Source organism: Pyxicephalus adspersus, chromosome Z (assembly GCF_032062135.1).
Source record: "Pyxicephalus adspersus chromosome Z, UCB_Pads_2.0, whole genome shotgun sequence".
Taxonomy (NCBI): Eukaryota; Metazoa; Chordata; class Amphibia; order Anura; family Pyxicephalidae; genus Pyxicephalus; species Pyxicephalus adspersus.
This window is the reverse complement of record NC_092871.1, coordinates 17,461,435-17,480,513: the sequence shown is the minus strand read 5'-3', so window position 1 is coordinate 17,480,513 and position 19,079 is coordinate 17,461,435.

Below are 19,079 nucleotides of genomic sequence, written 5' to 3'. Positions count from 1 at the left end.
ACATATCAATCACAGAAAGTTTTCAGTAGGGAGTTTTAATAATATTGATTGCCACTATGGCCAGCCACTGTAAAGAACAGCAATGATTATTTATACCACTGAGATTGAAAGTGTATCTGGGCCAGGAATTAAATGTCGAGCAAGTGATACCTGTAAGCAGAATGTCTTAGTCATTAGTGGACCTTTTGTTAATCCGGTAACTGTAAATTGTCCCTATCATGCTATCACAATTCGTGAACCGAAGATTTTGTTTTTTGTAGTGAGCCTGGCTAGTATATAACTTGCTACTGTATAGTTGTGTAGATGTCTATTCAACCAAGAACGAAAAAGTATATGTGCAAGGTATATAATAACTACTGAAGTTTGATATGGCAATCTGTTCCCTCTTTTGATATCTCTGTACAGTTACCTGTTGATCTTGCCAGTTTCCACTTGTTCATGAGGCTTCCGGTGAAGGGCCAGCAACATTTTTTGTCCCTAATTGAAATTTTCTTTCTACTTCTGTTGGCCTTTTACTCTTCTTCCCCCCATTATCATTGGTTATCAACGGCATTTGTTGTCGGTGCGTCTCCTGATGCAAGCCCCATCAGTGAAGAACATCTACAGATTCTTTCCTTTAGTGTTCAGCCTCAACAAAGTTCTCTATCTAATGCATCACTGTTACATGACATTATCACCTAAAACTATAAACTTGGAGGGTTGGCATTTACTTGACTGGACATAAAAATGTATATACATAATGTTTTTTGGATAATCCAGTGTTTTTCAACCAGGGTTCCTCCAAATGTTGCTAGTGGTTTCTTGGGCAATGAGCAGTTTGTGCCTCTCAGATCAGTTTAATTGATACCAATGATCTTTTTGGCTATTTGTAAGGATGGCAGCATTCAGACTGGCCAGCAATGGAAGGAATTATTCTTCCCAGTGACCACCACTTTTATGTACTGTGAACTGTGGATCTAGTAATTATAGCCGGGATTCCCTGAAAACTTGAAATGAGTTCCCCTATGTTAGAATCGTCGAGAAATGTTGCTATAATCCCTCAAAAGACTAGCACAGTATAACCAAAAATGCTATTGGGCCCTTTATATTAGGGGGCCTTAACTTCTACTTTCAGTATACCATATGAATAGACAATTCTTGTTTATAACTACAGTAGACTCCGGACTATCCCGCGGCAGGGTAAGCCAGATAACAAAAAAGCAGGATAGTCGGGAGTCCCATTATTAAAGTACTATACTCACCATAACACACAGGCCAGCCTTCCTCTCGCTGCACCCACGGACATCAGTTCTGGAGAGCAGGCAGCAGGGACGTCTCAACGTGTGCCATACTGGAGAACTGTAGCAGACGCCCGCCCACACCGCTCCGGCATTTTATGGAGATTTTTTTTTCTGGCCTCTATATTAGGCTGTATAGTACGGGGGCCAGGTAGTCATGAGCCCGATAGGCAAGAGCCTACTGTATTTATATTATTGCATTTGAATTAGTGTTTTTTGAGTGTCTCCAACATACAGAACTTTGGAGTGATATTTCCAGTGCTTTAAAACAATTGCATATGAAAGTAGGACAGTTTAGGGGGCTTGTGCACAGATATCGCTGAACAAAAGTCAGACATGAGGCGCTCACTACATAATATTTACTGAACTCAGAAACTTCTTATCATTTCAACAATGGAAACTTTGTAAAATGTCCTTGTAGTCCAGCATTACTGAATGCACTTGATAATAGTATTCTGCTCGCAGAAGCAGCACGTGCCTGAACTTTGCGGTCACTTGTAGGAGAACAGATGGGTTCTTTATAGTACACTTAGTAATAACACTCCTACAATGGTTTTGTACACTGTAGATCATACACAGTACTACTGCAGCTACTCTCTGTATCACTGGCTTCAATGGATTAAAGAAGAAAGGAACCTTTTGGCTAGCCTATCCCTTCAATTGTTATTGATATTGATTGCAGTAGACACAGAGACACTGCACCATTGGAAGCCCTTTGTAAAATAACAGGGAAAGTAAAAAAAAAAATTTGACCTGTCTTCCTAATTTACTACAAGAACATGTGGGTTGACGGTAGATCGTCTGGATATCCACCATTCCCTGTTCTCTGGCCTATGTTGTCTTGTGTTTTTGGCTCTGCATTGGAAATAGAGGGCTTTATTTCCAGGCTGGCACTCTTTAATGCTTCCACTACAGAGTATCTTGATGTGTGGCCTAAAAAAAGAAAGTCCTGACTGCCATCATAGCGTTACTTGTACGTTAGGCCCCCCCCCCCCTACATTCAGTTTTCTGTATCTCCTTTTAACCTAACCTAGCACCCTTTTGTTACTTCTTAGCTACGTAATATGTCACATCTGACCCCTGCACCCTGTACATTACACCTAACCTCTGCAACCTGTGTGTTACACCTGACACCCACACTCTCAATTTTACTCCTGTCACATCTGACCCCTGCACCCTGTAGGTTATATGTAACCCCTCCACTCTGTGTGTTACAACCATCCCCTGTACCCTGTACATTAGAGATGAGCCCATTGCCTTTTACATTGAACCAGACCTCTGCACTCTGTATGGTAATCCTGACCAACACCCTTTAATTTAGTTAGAAACTTTTTTTTCCTAAGATGTAAAAATTTTCCACAGGCCTATCCCCACATGGTGAAAAGCTTCCTTTAAGTCTAACGAACTACATTCTGAAATATATTTAAACAGCAAACCATTTGTATCAGCTTCAGGCTACCAAACTTCATTTAATTCTGTACTAACCAAACAACTAATATCTCATATGACTTTAAATAAGATTTTCCAAATTGGAAAGGTCTGCTTGGCACAGGATCCACTTTATGAGTAATTACAAAAATACCAAAGCAAATTAGCTAGCAAATTAGAGAGGGACACTCACTAAACTAAAACTCAGTAAGAAATATATTGTGATAATGCTACCACCTTCTAAACCTGAGGAAACCTTATAAACAATTTTCTTTACCTTTACTAAAGCCAGTTTTTGGAGGTCAATGAGAACAAAGCTTCTTAAATTTGTGGCCAGTGGAAAGAATGTCCTCCTTACAGTGGTGGCTAGCAAAACCTCTTTATAGACACCTAAAAACATCATTATAGCCATATTGTTGGCCCTAGCAAGTGGTGTTGGCCCCAGAATAATGGGGTCTTGAAATTAGGTAATCAGCCACAGCAACCTCTGGAGGAACCCTAAGGTTTCACCCTGGTTAATAATAGATGTTCAGATAATGAAACCACTTTCTAAACATTGGTGGTCTTTCTGCTAAAGACATTTTCGTCTGCACTATAATTTATTTAACAAATAGTTCTAAGCTATATAATTTGTTTCTCAGACTCATAAACCAGTCAACAGAAGGCAGTAACGGTGCATGTTTTCCATATGGTATCTTAAAGGAAATAATACATTTGGTCTAAGCTGTCATTATAGGGGTGCAAAAGGACAGCCATGTGTGGATATGTGATACCATATAACGTGCGATATATCACATATATAATGTGATTCCAATAAAACTTCCCAATTTTTCTCATCTCCATGAGCCTCCTATATCTGGAATTCTCCATTTTAACTAAAACATTACTTTACAAATCTTTTAACAAATACTATTAAACTACCACAGTTTTTCTTTATTTCAGTTGAAAACCTCTCGAAGAATTGTCTGGTGTGGAAGAGTTTAAACCTATCATAGACATTCCATTTGGAATCCGGGTATGGTATTTGGTAAACCTTACTATCAGCACTCCCAAGGGGCAAACACACTATGTGGTTGATTTACTAAAGAAAATATAGGCTGTTCACATAGCAAAGTGAATTAATCCCTTTCGAGGAATATTTCACTTAACTAAGTAACTAAGGTGAAGCTCTGCTGACTTCAACTAGTATTCTTTGCAAACAGTTTATATTGCTATCGTAAATTACCCCCTTTGGCTCAAGGCAGCAAAAATACCATATCCTGTTCAGAACAAAAATGTTCTTCCGAAATGACAACTGGAAACTAGTTGTTTTGGGCTATATGGCCACGTTCCTGTCCCCCTATATTTATACACAAGCAAGTATGCAGAGTGGAGTGTAACAGTGTGGAAATTTGTGCAGCAGAGAGCGGGCCAGGTTATATTCTTAGCCTCAGCTGCTTGTTGCTCAGGGGGAAATATAACTTAAAATAGCAGCATTGCATGCCGCAATAAACACCTTATGATGATGTGTGTGTTTGTGGTCTGTCCACTTCCCTTCAGCCCTTCAGCAGAGCTGTCCGCTCTGCAGTGAACATTTACACACAGCTTGCCCACCACACCTACATATGATCCATGGTGTCTAAAAATAGGGTCTATTAACCGCCTGGGAGGCTTAAAGCCGACAGTACTTGGACATACACAAGTATAAATAGGACGGCTATAATGTACAGGAACATGAACATTGGATAAAATGGGTTGAGTTTAAGAGGATGTTTCCTATCATAATGTGTATTTATAAAGTAAATGCATATTGTTTTATTTTGTAGTTAAATTGACCCTGTTAAGCTGCGTACACACTTCCAATTTTTATCGTTGGAAATGAACGACGAACGATCGATTGGGCAAAAATCGTTCGTAAAAAAAGTAACCAACGACGCCGACGAACGAGAATAGTCGCTGGAAATGAACGACCGGACCGGCGGATCGGATTGGACGACGATCGTTTACCATCTATCGTGTGTACGGTCGTTCATTGATCGTCCATGGTCTGAGCATGCGCGGTGAACGAACGTTCGCTTACTTCCTGTGGTGCACGTCACTTCCTGTATATTTCAAACGATCGCATCTATCGTGTGTACAATATCTGCGAACGATCGTGTCGTTATCTGTATGTACAGGATCGGTGCTATACGATCGTTCGCAGATATCGTGCAGGATCGTTNGTCGTTCGTTTACCAACGATAATAATTGGAAGTGTGTACGTAGCTTTACTGTACAAAATAAATAAACCCATCAATACCCTTGTGGCTCTCATTGGATCTTCTTGTTGACCTTTCCCCATCATGGAGATAGTACTGGAGGTAAGCAGGGGAAACCAGTAGCTGTTGGAGACCCATCAGGTCGACACTTCCAGAAGTGTCAGTTTCAGTGTAGACTTTAGAGGAAGAATGTGCAAAATGTGCAACAACAACTGTGGTTTCTGGGACACCCAGCATTCCTGGCTTTCTCTGCGTATACCAGGAATGAATGGACTCCCCCGAGGAGTTATGTCATCTTGGAATGGTTAAATAAGATGGCTGAAGATCGTAAGGAGGAAGATGAAATGAAGTAAGATGGAGGTGGGGTGGAACAGAGATAGGTGAGTAGTGCAGGTTTAATTTCCATTTAAAACTGAACAACAAAAGCTTTTACAGTGCCTTACATTACCAGACTTTCCATTACATTTTTATTGTAGAAGATCTTTCATCAAACTTCATAACAATGTAGTCAAAATTAGCAGTCCCCACTCTGTGCGAGCAGAAGACAAGTCATATAACAGCCCTTTGGAAGCTCAGGCATAAAGTGCATCCACACATATATCATGTGGTGCCATACAGGACATGCCACTGTGCCCACCTATAGAAAGAATAGTGCCTTTATTGCAGGGTCCTTAACCTCCTGTCAGTCTTTGGTTTTATGTGTTAAGGATCCACAACCTGAGTAGATGAGGCTGTCCACTGTCAGCATGCTGCAGTGAAGGACTTGTTGCTTTCTGTGTGAACACAATGGTCTCTCTGTAGAGATCCAATTATCTCATATAATAAGCCTAATTTAATAAAATTGTCGAAGACTGGAAAAGATAGAATATCATAGTAGAAGGTGGATGACGCAGCACACCTGGAATGGATTTGGTCCAGGATTGGAAACATTTGCCAACTGATAGCAAATGGGTTTCCCCCATGATGGTCTATCTTCTCCAGTCTTAGAGATATAATAAATTTGGACCCTTGAAATAAATTAGGACCAATGAGTCAGTCCTAGACCTCTGCAATCAGCAAAACTGTATCTGTTGACGTACTACCACACAGGGAGAAATAGTCCTACTCTACAGCTGGCAGAGCACAGGATTTCCTGTTTATTAGAAAACAAACTATAAGGGGCACACTTCTAATGTGGGTGGTTGTTGGACTTTTGCTGGTGCTAGCATATGATAATGTTGTTAACATCAGGAAAACCTTCAATGAAAAAAATGCGATTTAGCCATTGCTGGAGTGCTGGTAGTGAGGAAGTAGCCATATAACGACTACACAGGATCTGTAGCACTGAGATACAACAAAGAATGAAAAATGTATATTTTATGAAACAACATGGTTGTTTTTTTATTACACATGGAGCTTTAGCAGATGAAACTTTGTTCAGTTAAAGTTTATATTTATAAATGCGACTCAGATTTTGCCATTTACCATTTCTTACTTTCAGTACATATCATTCTGGTTAAAAGAAAACCATACTGAGTGACATATGGCTGCCACTGCTGACCTCTCTTTAAAAATGCTACCTTCAGGGTTAAACCTGGTAATCACAGAAGTCAGAAGGAAATCAGATGTCCATATCTGCATATTTGTTTCAAGTCACTAACTAAGAAAAGTACTGAAGTCTATGAGTCATCACAGCCAGGAAACGAACCAGTTTTAGTTCTGCAGTTGTTTAACAAGACCGCACATTACCGCCAGTAAGATATTCTATATATTTGTATGTTAAATAATGTCATAAAAAAAAATATGGACCCTAAGCACAAAGCTAGATCCATGAAGACATGCTTTGACAAGATTGAAGGCTTGCACAGAGATCAGACCTCATCACTACTGAAACCCATCAGGATGAATTGGAATGCCGGTTGGAAGTCAGGTCATCTCATCCAACATCAGTACTTGGTCTTACAAAAGGCTCAATAAGTACAAATGCCCACATTCAACATCCAAAATCTTGTAAAAAACCTTCCCAGAATTGTGAGGAATGTTGCAATTTAAAGCAGGAAGGGGGTATCTACCTATTAATGTTCATGGTTTTGGACAAGCTTGTATAAGAGATGGTCAGGTGTCCTCAAATTTTGCCCATATACCTTGCAAAGCTGCTGCACGGGGTAACCTTAGGCTACAGTATGTACACACATCAGATGATTCTCATCCTTTACGAACAGTCATGCACATCTCGGGTGAGAATCTGATGCATGTATAAGGGTCGCCTGATGTCATGCATGGATCCTTCCAGATAGATTGAATTTTGCCCAAAATGAACAACCATGTTTTATTATCATATAATCCTCCATATATACTGTACAATTCCAGTGCCTGGGCAAAAACAGTCCTGCTGGAGCAATGGTATGAGCTGGGGTTGCTTTCATTGTTCAGGGCAAGTTCGTAAACATTAGGTGCCCAAAAAATGAGGTCAGCTTAAAGGTTTTTCCATCAATAGATTTTTTCCTCCTTGAGGGCACAGGTATATCCCAAGACAACAAGGCCAGGGGTCATTGGGTTCAGACCTTTATCCCATTGGGAATCTTTCGGATGTGCCGGAGAATACTTTAAGCAGCTGTCCAACTCTCCCATCATCTATATGAGATCTTTAGGGAAAATTAATGCAACTCTGTTGTGACATTATATAAACTTATCAAATGTTTATACAATGGACAATGTGTGCCACAAGCAATGCTTAATGTGGTCCAACAAAATTATATTCTTAGCCAGGCAGATTATAATACATTCTAAATTTTTTTTATCTCATATGTGTGGTAAAGTATGATTCTGTTAGCCTGGTGTAGTTTAGGAGACATTGTGTTAAATTATGTTACATTACACTATGTTAAGCCGCATACACACATGCAATTCTTGTCGTTGGAAAGGATCTTTCACGATCCTTTCCAACGATAAGAACCGCAAGATGCATGAACGAGTGCTATACATACAGCACTGTTCTGCTCTATGGAGAGGGGAGGGGGAGAGCGACGGAGCGCCACCCTGCTGCACGCTCTCCCCCTTCCCTTGCATTAGGATCGCTCAACGTTCATCTTCCGTGGATCCGCCAGGACGGATCCACGGATGATAAACGACCTGGGCTGTACACACGCCAGATTCTCGCCCGATATCTGGCCGATGCCGATTATCGGGCGTGAAAATTTTGACGTGTGTACGCAGCTTTACTGACAACAAAGCCAGTTTAAATTGGCTGAATGTTTTCCAGGAAAAGCAAAGTCTTATAGTTAGGGTTCTGTAAAGAGCAGCTACAGCCTAGGTGAATAAAAGCCCACCAGCTGCCAGGATGCTGCAGAGAAGGATCCTTGCTCTCAGTGTGATCTTTCTGCAGAGGCCTAGGATAATTCAATTGTACATTAGAGTGTGAAAATGATAGACATCATATATTCCTGCAGTCTTATGGAACCTAAAAGTGGAGGGGAAATATATATACACAATTAAAGAGGGTGTTTAGGAAAGTTATAGGCAAATCAAAGCGTTATGTTATATCAGTTTTATAAGAAACATATTTATCCATGAACACAAAATTTAAAATAACATACTTCTTAATTTTCTTTATAAGTATGTATGACACTAAGGGGGTTCACTCAACCTCCATATTAGCAGATATAAGAGAAAGGAGGATGTAGCCCCCTTACTAGTATTTCCCCTCTTTATTTCCTGTGTGGATTATATGACTCATTGTGAAAGTCTTATGCGGAAAGCAGAACGGTAAGATAGTGATGAACCAGTCAGCTATGAGGATGACATTTAAGCAGCTTAGTTGTTTTTCTTAATACCTGTGCCCGGTGTAAACCATTTGTTATTTAAAAGTGAATTTAAAGCTTGATAATGAATGGATTTTTCTTAATCATCTGTTTAGTATGTTTTCTTGGCTGGAGATGGTAAATTAATCAATTTACATGACAATAGAATAATAAACATTTGATGACAACACCACCTGTAGTTCATACCTATCTCTCTTAGCCCCCTTGCTCCATTTAGCATTGGCAATGAAAGAAAAGAGGTCCAGTGTTATGAGTTGGAGCTTACACAGGATTTTACTCTATGTGGCCACGATGGGTGTCTGAAAAGAAAGCGAGTTACATGCTCTTCATGCCTTTCTATTTATTGGCTCATAGCTCCTAATGCTCCCTGCAGGCTATAAAGTAGTTTATAATGCAGGATGGTCCAGGACTCGCCACCAGTTGGTGAATGGATAATGAAGAAGCCAGTACATACTTGTCCATGTGAACTTGTTCTGAGATTTAGCACTGACAAAAGAAATCTCAATGGCTCCTAGTGCTGACTTCCTTTCCTGTTTGCATGCTGCTGGTAATTGGATTTACATAATGCTGATATCATGACAGCTTCATGTAGTTATGATAGGTCTATCTATTTGTTTATTTTTAATGAACACCTAATAAGATTAAATCTCCCAGTTGTAAATAAACTGACTATGAGAGTGACTGGCACCCTTTTGATAATTCGATGCATGCCCTGGTAATTTTAAACCCCAACAGTTCAGCTAATGCTCTCCTAATTTTATATGCTGGTCTATCATCTATTACTTTCTTTATCTCACTGTTGGTTCCTGTGAGATAGGCAGCCTACTGGACCTTTAGAGCTGGGTGGGAGAACACATCCAGTGCAAGGTTTCCAGCTAAAACTGTAATAAACGAGAGGTCTAGGTTCTGCAGATCATTAGGATATAGACAGATGTGTAAAGGCAGCTCTAGGTGTATCCTGTAGTGCAGAACAGGACTCTTGCCTCCTGTGTGCAAGCAGTTGTCTCTTAGTAGAGGTTTGACCTTAGACACATCTAGAGATCTCCAATTAGTAGTAAGTGTGAGCTTTACAGATCACAGGCTATTAGGTCTGACTCAGTAGGGGATCATGATGCACCAGGCTATGATTTATCATGATTTAGACTAAGTTATTCTTTATGTTAGGACCATCTTAAAATAGAAATGGACGTGCAGATTTGGGGGCAATGGGAACATACATGCATTTTATGCCAAACACACATATGTGTTTGCCTTTTCCTAGTAATGATAGCTCAATTCTTGCGCAATGATGCTCTTCCATTATTGCCCTCTCCTTCTATGCTTTTTCAGCAATCCTATTTGTTTGGCCATTAGGTTGCCAGTATGTGCAATGGAGTTGCATTATTTTCCAAGCACTAGACTTACAGAAGTCAAGAGCCTATGCAGCAAAGTGCATTAGCCACAGACTATGTAAAAACTTCAGCTCGGCTTTAAGTTATAGGTTATGGGTTGGGACATGTAGGTCAACTCCCTCCTTTTACATTTGTGTTTTACAGCGAATACCCTACTTCAGTTTGAGGTTCCCGGCATTGAGCACTAACATATTACAAGTTATAACCTGTTATAGTCCGAAATTGCATTTTTTTGACATTTGTGTGCTGTATTTTAATGGTATAGTTTCTGTGTGCCTAATGTTATATAACACTAAGGAAGCGTGCTTCTATGAAATATTAATAAGGAATGTGTAATGTATGGTAGATGATTGTTAGCTTTAAGCAATCATTCCCAACTAGGAATCCTGCGGAAGTTGCCAGGGGTTCTTAAGCAATGAGTAGATTGACATCCCACCTGATGGTGCCTACTTAGTTGTGATACTGATATCACTTGACAAGGCCAATGGCATGCCCTTCTTGTCTCTAGTCTTCTTGTCTCTCAGATATATAACCACTTAGACCTACTAGCTTTTTAGCTGTCTGTAAGGGGGTCATTATTTCTACAGACCACCAATGTATCAGTTATTTTTTTTACTGATCCCTAATGTAATAGGATTTATTTTCTACTGCCCACCAGGGTAAGGGGCATTCTTTCTTCCAATTCAGGGACCTACTGACCACCAATTTATATTACAGTCTTCTGACCACCAATTTAAAGGGTGATTTTCTTTCTTTGTAAGGCCTATTCTTTCTCCCACAGATCACAAATAATTAATTAATTAATTAGTAATTGGGCATTCTTACTGACCTCCACTGTAATCAGACATTCTTTCCACTGACCAACAATCCAAGGGCATTCTTCCACCCACTAACCATAAGGTATGAAGGTGCTTCTTCAATGACTGTAGATTTAGGGTGGATTTTCATCACTAAATACTTCTTAAAGAGGCCTTACTCCTTTTTTTGGCCATTATTATGTGTTTCCTTTTAGTTTCATGATTATTATGTTGTCATGTAGAGCAGGGATTGTTAAAAAATGATCAGTCTTGGGTGGTAAATACTCTAGCTGTGCCATATTTGTAATTTTTTTTTACTGATTGTCAGATCTGCATCTTACTGATCACTCTAATATAGTGTTATATACAGATATAATAATATTTAGCTTGGGTTTCATGAGACCTTAAAATTATTTCAAGAATTCTTCCAGGACAATAAGATTGAGAAAGGCTTGGCTTAAAGGATGGATTAATTATACAACATTTTCTAATGGTATTTCTATTTCATTTTGTAAGTTTACAAAAGGCCAATGACTAGTTTACCATAAGTTGCGTTTTTTGTTTTACACACTTCCTTTTAAATGTCCTTATGAATTTACATAAACAATGTAGGAAAAGTGATTCATTTATGTCCCGTAACCACACCGGCTGGAAACAGCTGAGCTACTGAGATGCCAGTCCTACATGGACAGAGCCATCTGCCTGAAAACAGAAAAATGTGCCACTACTGTGAATACTGAGGTTGGGAAATGTTGTGTCTTTTCTCTCTGATTTGCATGAAGTTTATAAAAGAAAAATTCTTTTTCCTTTTGGGTATTTGGGTAAATGGTAAAAGGAAATTGTAGTAGATAACTTTAAGGGTTAACATCAAGCTCAAAACATGTATTGAGAAATATATTCCTCAATAGCAACAAAAAAGCCAATTCACTCTTTGAGCATCAAATATGTTTGCAGACCCAGATATCACCAATATTACTATTAAACAGGATTTACATATTACGCAGCGCTGTACATTAAATAGGGGTAGCAAATGACAGACAGACACAGACAGTGACACAGGAGGAGAGGATCCTGCCCAGAAGAGCTTACAATTTAGGAGGTGGAGGAAGTCTCACACAATAGGAGGAGAGATATGGAGTGTTGGGAAGTACTAAGGGTTTTATGAGACAGGATAAAAAAAAGGGGGTAGGCAAGTTTGAAAAAATGGGTTTTAAGTGCTCTTTTAAATGAGAAGAAAGAGGGAACAAGCCGAATAGGATGAGAAAGACCATTCCAGAGAGTTCATTTAAAGCAAAACCAATTACACAATACTCATTTATTGCCCTTTTGTTGTTGGGCGCCAGGAACCCCCAGCAACCTCTAGAAGAATCTTAGGGATTCATGGAACCCTGACTGACAAACACTGGTCTATACTGTAGACATTAGAGAAGGCAGTGGCCCTCTGTGCATTAATAATATTATATGATAGTACAGTTTTTGTTTTTGCTCCTTTTTTGATTTGCTAAATATTCTGTTATTCTAATACACCCCCTGACTATGTACAAGGAGGGAATATGCAGATATAATGGTGGGTTAGGACAGAGCTGTATTCTTTTAGTTCATCATTTGGCAGAACTGACACCACGTACTTAGGAATCCAGAGCTGTAGTGTCATGTAGAAGAGGCAAGTAGGATCATACTGTGTCCCCGGCACATCAACGGTCGTTTTTCTGTGCTCGCAGTGTGTTTAATGGAATAAAACATGGGGAAATATTTGTGTGTGTTCCAGAGATATTGTAACCTTTTTGTGTGTCTTAGTGTACACTTTTAGGTTGTCTTAGACATTAGTTGAAAGTCAGAATTGGTGGTTAAAACCACAGCGGAAAGAACTAAGCCACAGCATATTTGTTCCATACAGACTGTTGTTTGTTAAAACGTTGTAAACAGGATTGTGGATTTTATCATATGGTCATCTGACTTTATCTAATGTGTCATTGTGGTATTTTTTTTACAAAACTTGGCCTTTCAGATCAAACATGTTGTGTTTATTTTTTCTTTTTATACACAATAGAGAAGAAAAATATTGTGTGTGGAATAAGTGAATTACTTAGGGTTTATTAACATTTTATTTCAGAGTCACATATATTTTCCAAAATTCACATATGATTTAATTGGAAAAAAAGAATAATTTTATGTAAAAGATATATCGATATTGGGTAAAATTACTGTTAACTAAACATTCCCTGGAGTAATCTTGTTAGATCAAACATTTTGCCAGGTTAAATATTCATTGAATCTGGAATATATAGCGGTGCCGTTAGGAGTAGTTTCCCTTCTTGCACAGAGATGAGCAAAATTAGCCAACAAACTCCATTGAATTCTACAGGAGGTAAGCTTTGGTGAAGTTCTTTCTATTTTTAGAGCCAATAAGGCAAACTACTATTTAAAAAAACATTAGCACAAGTACCAATGGACTAAAAAAACTGGTATACAGGGAGAAAGCCATTCTGAAGGCGATTGTTAGGAGACAATTATCTGGCCAGCGATCCTGTGCTGTTGGCTGCCCCAGGACAACACCCCCTGCTTATTCTCTTCATCAGCGTTGCTTGCAGCAGCAGGGAAGATCAGGCAAATAGCTATCAGTCTTCTATTCTGCAGCATGTGGCATCCCTGCCTTCCCTTTGGATGTGAATAGTCCCTCTGCATCCTCTGCTCTGCGCAGCTGAAGGGGATTGTGTTGAGACAAATGAGCAGATAGTTCCTAAATTTATTTGTTGATTTTTATTGGTTGCTGGGGCTTTATAGCCTTTCTGCTCCCACTGATCTATGCCTGTTGTAGCTTTTAGCTGGGCTAATCTGTGCTGGAGTGAGTTTCGTGTTATTTATTGTTGCCAACCTTGCCTGTTCCGATCTTTTGCCTGTGACCCCAACACTGCTTGTGCCTACTCCCTCTGTACCTCGTCTGGTGGACTGATCGTTCATGTATGACCTTGGCTTAATACTGTGGACTTGCGTGGTAGAATTTGTACCACATTATCTGTGGGCCCTTGGTCCTCTGCAAGCCCATCCCCAGATGTCTTCCCTTGTGCATTAAATCCTGGTTGCAACCATGTGCTGGGAGACTCAACCAGTCTCTCGAGGCTGAGCGGGGGCTTGCTAAAGGTGAAGAGGGCAGCGTTAGATTGGGGCACTGGTGTCTGGTGAATACTGGTGCGGATCAGGGCCTTACAGCAATATTAACAAATCTTTTAGGTAACATGCTTGAATGGTATCTAAAACTGGTTCATGGTGTTACTTCCCCTGCAAGTGTGAAGTCTCCCCTACTATGTGAATAGCAGCCCTTATAACCCCAGCATCGGCTTGGGGGGTGTATTTTGAGTAGGGGAGAAAATTGAACATAATGGAATTGCAGATTTTGTAAGTGGAAAAAGTAAGAACACTAACTACCATTTTAAATCAATTCAATCTTGAATTAGAATTAGGTGTTCGATATTAGGTGCCAATAATAAGAACCTTCTAAAAGAGTATGTTGGTAGAATTTGGCTTGTGTAAGCCTCTAATTCCTTGGGTCTGGTCCTCTATTTCCTATTATTGTGTGTGGTGCCATAATGCCAAGTTCAGAAGAACTCTGTAAACCCACACACAGGAAGTTGTGGAGTCTAGCTCAGGATTTAGAAAAGTCAGCAAATTATTTGAACGTAACCATTTCACTGTAAGGAAAAATATGTACAAGGTGCATAGATGTAAAATAACTGCTAATTTGTCCAGGACTGGTTGGCACAATAAAAGGACAAGGGCAAGAGCTCACTAATGCTAAAAGAAGTCCCAAAATCCAAGGGTAACGTTTGGTGTTCAGTGCAGACATGCACATTTGGAAAGAGATTGTGTTAATTAAAACTGCATAAGAGGTATGCAAAGAAATAGCCTTTGCTGTCAAAAAAGCTTCAGAGTAAGGCTACAACCCCTGAACATAAAGAAAAACTTGGATTACTAGAAAAATGTGCAGTGGATTGTGTGTCCACAGTAACTGTAGATGTATTTTTTGCAAACCGAAGACAACATTTTAATGGAATTACCCAACCAGCTTTGAAGCATGGTAAAGGAAATGGTATGTTTTGGGGTTGCTTTGCTGCATATGACCTGGTCACTTATCAAGTGAAAAATTAGTTCTGCATTACATCACAGCGTGCCTGATAGAAATGAAAGGCCATCTGTTCAAAAGTAGAAGGAAAAGTGAATCTTTAATGACAATAGCACACAAAAGCACACAAGCTAATCTACCAACAAATGGCTCAAAAATAAGAAATTGGAGGCCATGCACTTGCTTAGTCAAAGTCCTTATCTGAATCAGTTCATCAGTTCATGGAATAAAACCAACAAACATAATGTAACTAAAGGAATTTTGCATGGATAGGTGGGAAGTGATGCAAAATCTCAACAAGAAGGATTTCTGCTAAAGGTAACAATACCAACGCACGGGGCCAAGGGTGTACTTACATTTTCACAGTACATTATTGCATCTAATAATAACTTTGTTACAAATTAATTAAAAGGCATTATTTTTTATAGGGTGTACATACTTCTTTACGTGGCCACATCTCAAATTAAAACCATACATTTCATCAATTTCTTCTGATATCTAAGCTTTGTTTTGTGCTCGTACAAAGGCTCATGGTTTGCTTATTGGATGCCGTGTTTATCTTTATATCAGTAACTGCTAATTACTTCTCTCTAAATGTCTTTTTGAAGTTACACATATGGAGAAGAAAGTGACTAATTTATGTCCCGTAAGTACCACAGCTGTAAAACTTGATGACTTTCTCTGCGACAGTTCCCATAACTCTAAGGTCCTTTTACAGTCTGACAATCATATGACTATGTGATGTTCTCTTTTATCAGTCTGTGGTCTGATCAATAATACAGTACAAATGCTGATTAAGGGAATAAGGAATGAAGGTCCTGAATAATGTCCTATGACCACCATTTGTAGATAAGGTCAGACATCAGAAACTGCTGTACAGCCTATTGTTCTATGATCTGCTCTCTGAGACTATAGGACCATGCTGGTGGTAGAGTGTTATGCTGACATCAGAGGAGCACTAAGCACATTTGTAAAACACACTGCTTAAGCTTCATAATTGTGCATTTTTGCCAAAGCCATACCACTACCTTTTAAATATATTTCTTGAAAAGGAAGTCTGCCTAAACATTCTGTATTGTGTACAATTGCCATGTATTTTCTCGTTTTATTACACAATCTTTGTTTTCACCTTGTTCCTTTTGTGGTTACATCTCTCTGCATTCATTTTCCTATACTTATACTTATGCATCAGCCATAGGGTATTCCATATGATGGATTTCATGGTGGTGGCAAAAGTAAATAGTGCTTAGTAATGTGTGTCTGTACAACAGCTTGTAGCCAACATAAGGTGGGCAGGAGTTTGTGACAATTAGACAATAAAGTGGCACAGTTAAGAGACGGGCAGCGTTATGTTATTCCATAACAGAAAATGATTGATAAAGGACCCTCACTTTGTTTTTGTTCTTTCTACACAGAAGTAGTTGGATAGCTAGACCAGTGGTGGTCAACTGACATGATATAGTTAGCCTCAGGTTTGGCTCTTGACATTATCAAGTAGGTGTTGAGGTCCCCCAATACTTCTTGTAGGTAAGGAGGTTCCCATGTAAAGAAGTTCCAAACTTCCTGTAGATAAAATGTAGATGTAAGCCTGGTTTATTAAAGGGCTCCAAAAGCAAAGGAAAAGAGAAACTATCATGGGAGAATGTTAGGGCTGCGCCCCCTGGCGGGTGACGTGGGGTTACCTGGGGCATCAGACTACCCCGCAAGGGATGATGGGCCAGTGACCCTAATGGCTACCAGACTGCTTTGCTGTGGAAGAACACCAGGTCGCGGCCCCAGGCTCTCCCTACCGGGGGCGAGCAGGACACAGGGCTTCAGTGTAGGGACAGTGCAGATCATGCACTCAGATGACAGCATAAGGTATAGTCCAGGCGGACTGATGGACAGAGTAGGTGGCCAACAAGGCGAAGGTCGGGTAACAGGTCGAGGTCAGGGCAGACGGCAGGCAAGGTCAAGTAACAGGCCGAGGTCAGGGCAGGCAGCGGACAAAGCAGAGTTAGGTAACAGGCCAAGGTCAAATACAGAGAAGCCAAACAAACGACTAGTTGGCAGAGAGGTAGGAAATGCACTGAGGATATAGCACAAGAACCTAGAATCAGCAGCCAATAGCAGGACAAGGTTGGAACCAGGAACTACTCTGCTCATTAGCTGCTCGCATTTTCTGAAATACATTAGCTGAGCACAGCTCCAGAGAAAGTGCAGGGGATGCTAAAAAAAAGGTATATCTTTGCACAGCTAAAGGGAAGCTGAGGATGCTGTAGGCTGCTAGACAGATGATCTGCGGGCGAAGTGGTAACAGAGAACTTGGGTGATATAGTAATCTTTAATAGATTTTTTTATTTCATTTGCTTTAAAAAGGCATATGTTTTCATTTCTGGACCTTATATTTTATAGGTTTTGGTGGATCACCCAGGTTCTTTCATGATAATCTATCATCTCCAGTCTTAGAGTTTTAATAAATCGGGCCCATAGTGTGCTCCCATACTCCAAGTAGTTACACAGTGCCCCTAAATTCCTTGCAATTATAGAATTTTCCCAAACTCCTTCCAAGTGAAGAATGCTGCCACACTCCTTGGATTTGTGGAATGTTTTTACATTTCTTGCAGGTATAGAGTGTCCTTATACTCTATGTAGATGTAGAGTACCCACATACTCAATGTAGATAAAGAGTGCCCCTACATTCCTGGTAGGTAGAGTTCCCACATACATCACCAAAGGGACACACATAACATATACACAATGCTAAAAATGGTTTGAGACTGGACATCAGTGGATGGTCAGAGACTGCTGGGATGTACAGGAGTATGTCAAAGGCATTAGTCCTGGTATAAGAGACAAGGAATTGCTGAAGAAGACTGTGAGAGTATGGGAATATGTTACAAAAGACTGCTAGAGATCCCTATAATTACATAACACATTCCTTACATCCCTATACTGAGTAAGCACCTAGGCAAGGAAAACACTGACTAATGTCTGTTAGAGACTGAAGACTGCAAAGGGATGCAGGTTTAGTACCAGGGATCTAGACACTAGCATCCCGTCATATATTATTAAGCTTCACTCATTTTCCAGAGAATGAGGAAGGCTGCTGGCTAACAAGAACCTTTTACCCTCTCGCTGCAGGCCTGTGAATTCTCAGACTTGGAAAGATCAATAGAACTGACCACATTGAGGAGACTTGGTGAGGAACCCGGCCCAGTTTTGATTCCAATCATGCTGTGTTATATCTGACATTCTCTGTGGTTTAATTAAGTAAAAAAAATGTGCATTATACATATGATAGCTCTAGTTTGTATTACAGTGAAATAATAAGATCCAGTCCAGAGAAGAAACCAAAGCTTTAATGAATGGTTATAACCAGATGCAGAAAAAGAGGTATTTATATGTCACTGTGTTCAGTACTAACACAGTAGGAACAAGTAGGATCATTTCCAAGGACGCATCCAAGGACAAATCTTTAAAACCTGGAACAAACAACAACTATGTCCTACTGATATGTGAAATAATATTGAAGAATGACCCACTTTTATGATATTTTCAATGTTTGTTTATACACAAAGGTAACACATTTCCTAGGTGTGTATTAGGTATGTGTTAACGCTCTACCTTCCGGTTACGTGTGTTTGTAGTTTCTCTCACTACGTGTCTCTTCCTGTTGCAATCGCTGGGTGTGTGCGCAGAACAGAGGGAGGGAGGAATCCATGAGATTGCTTTGTGCAGCCATCACATGATCCATCGTGCCTCAGGGCATTGAACCAAGGTTACGTCAGGCTGCTTTTCATCAAATCTTCAAACCTCGGCTTTGCTTTTTTGGTTAAGAAAACAAACCCAGTATGGGGGATTCTAAATATGCTTAAAACAAACACAGATAACAGTTAAGGAAAAAGATATAGGTTCATTCCATGATAAATTGTATTGGCATGAGGTCACATTGATACTGTACTGAAATGACATTTTGAGGAGCTACTACCCACCCCAGGTATGAACAGAATAGCTTAGGTTTGGGTTAGCTTGTCCCTCACCCCTTGT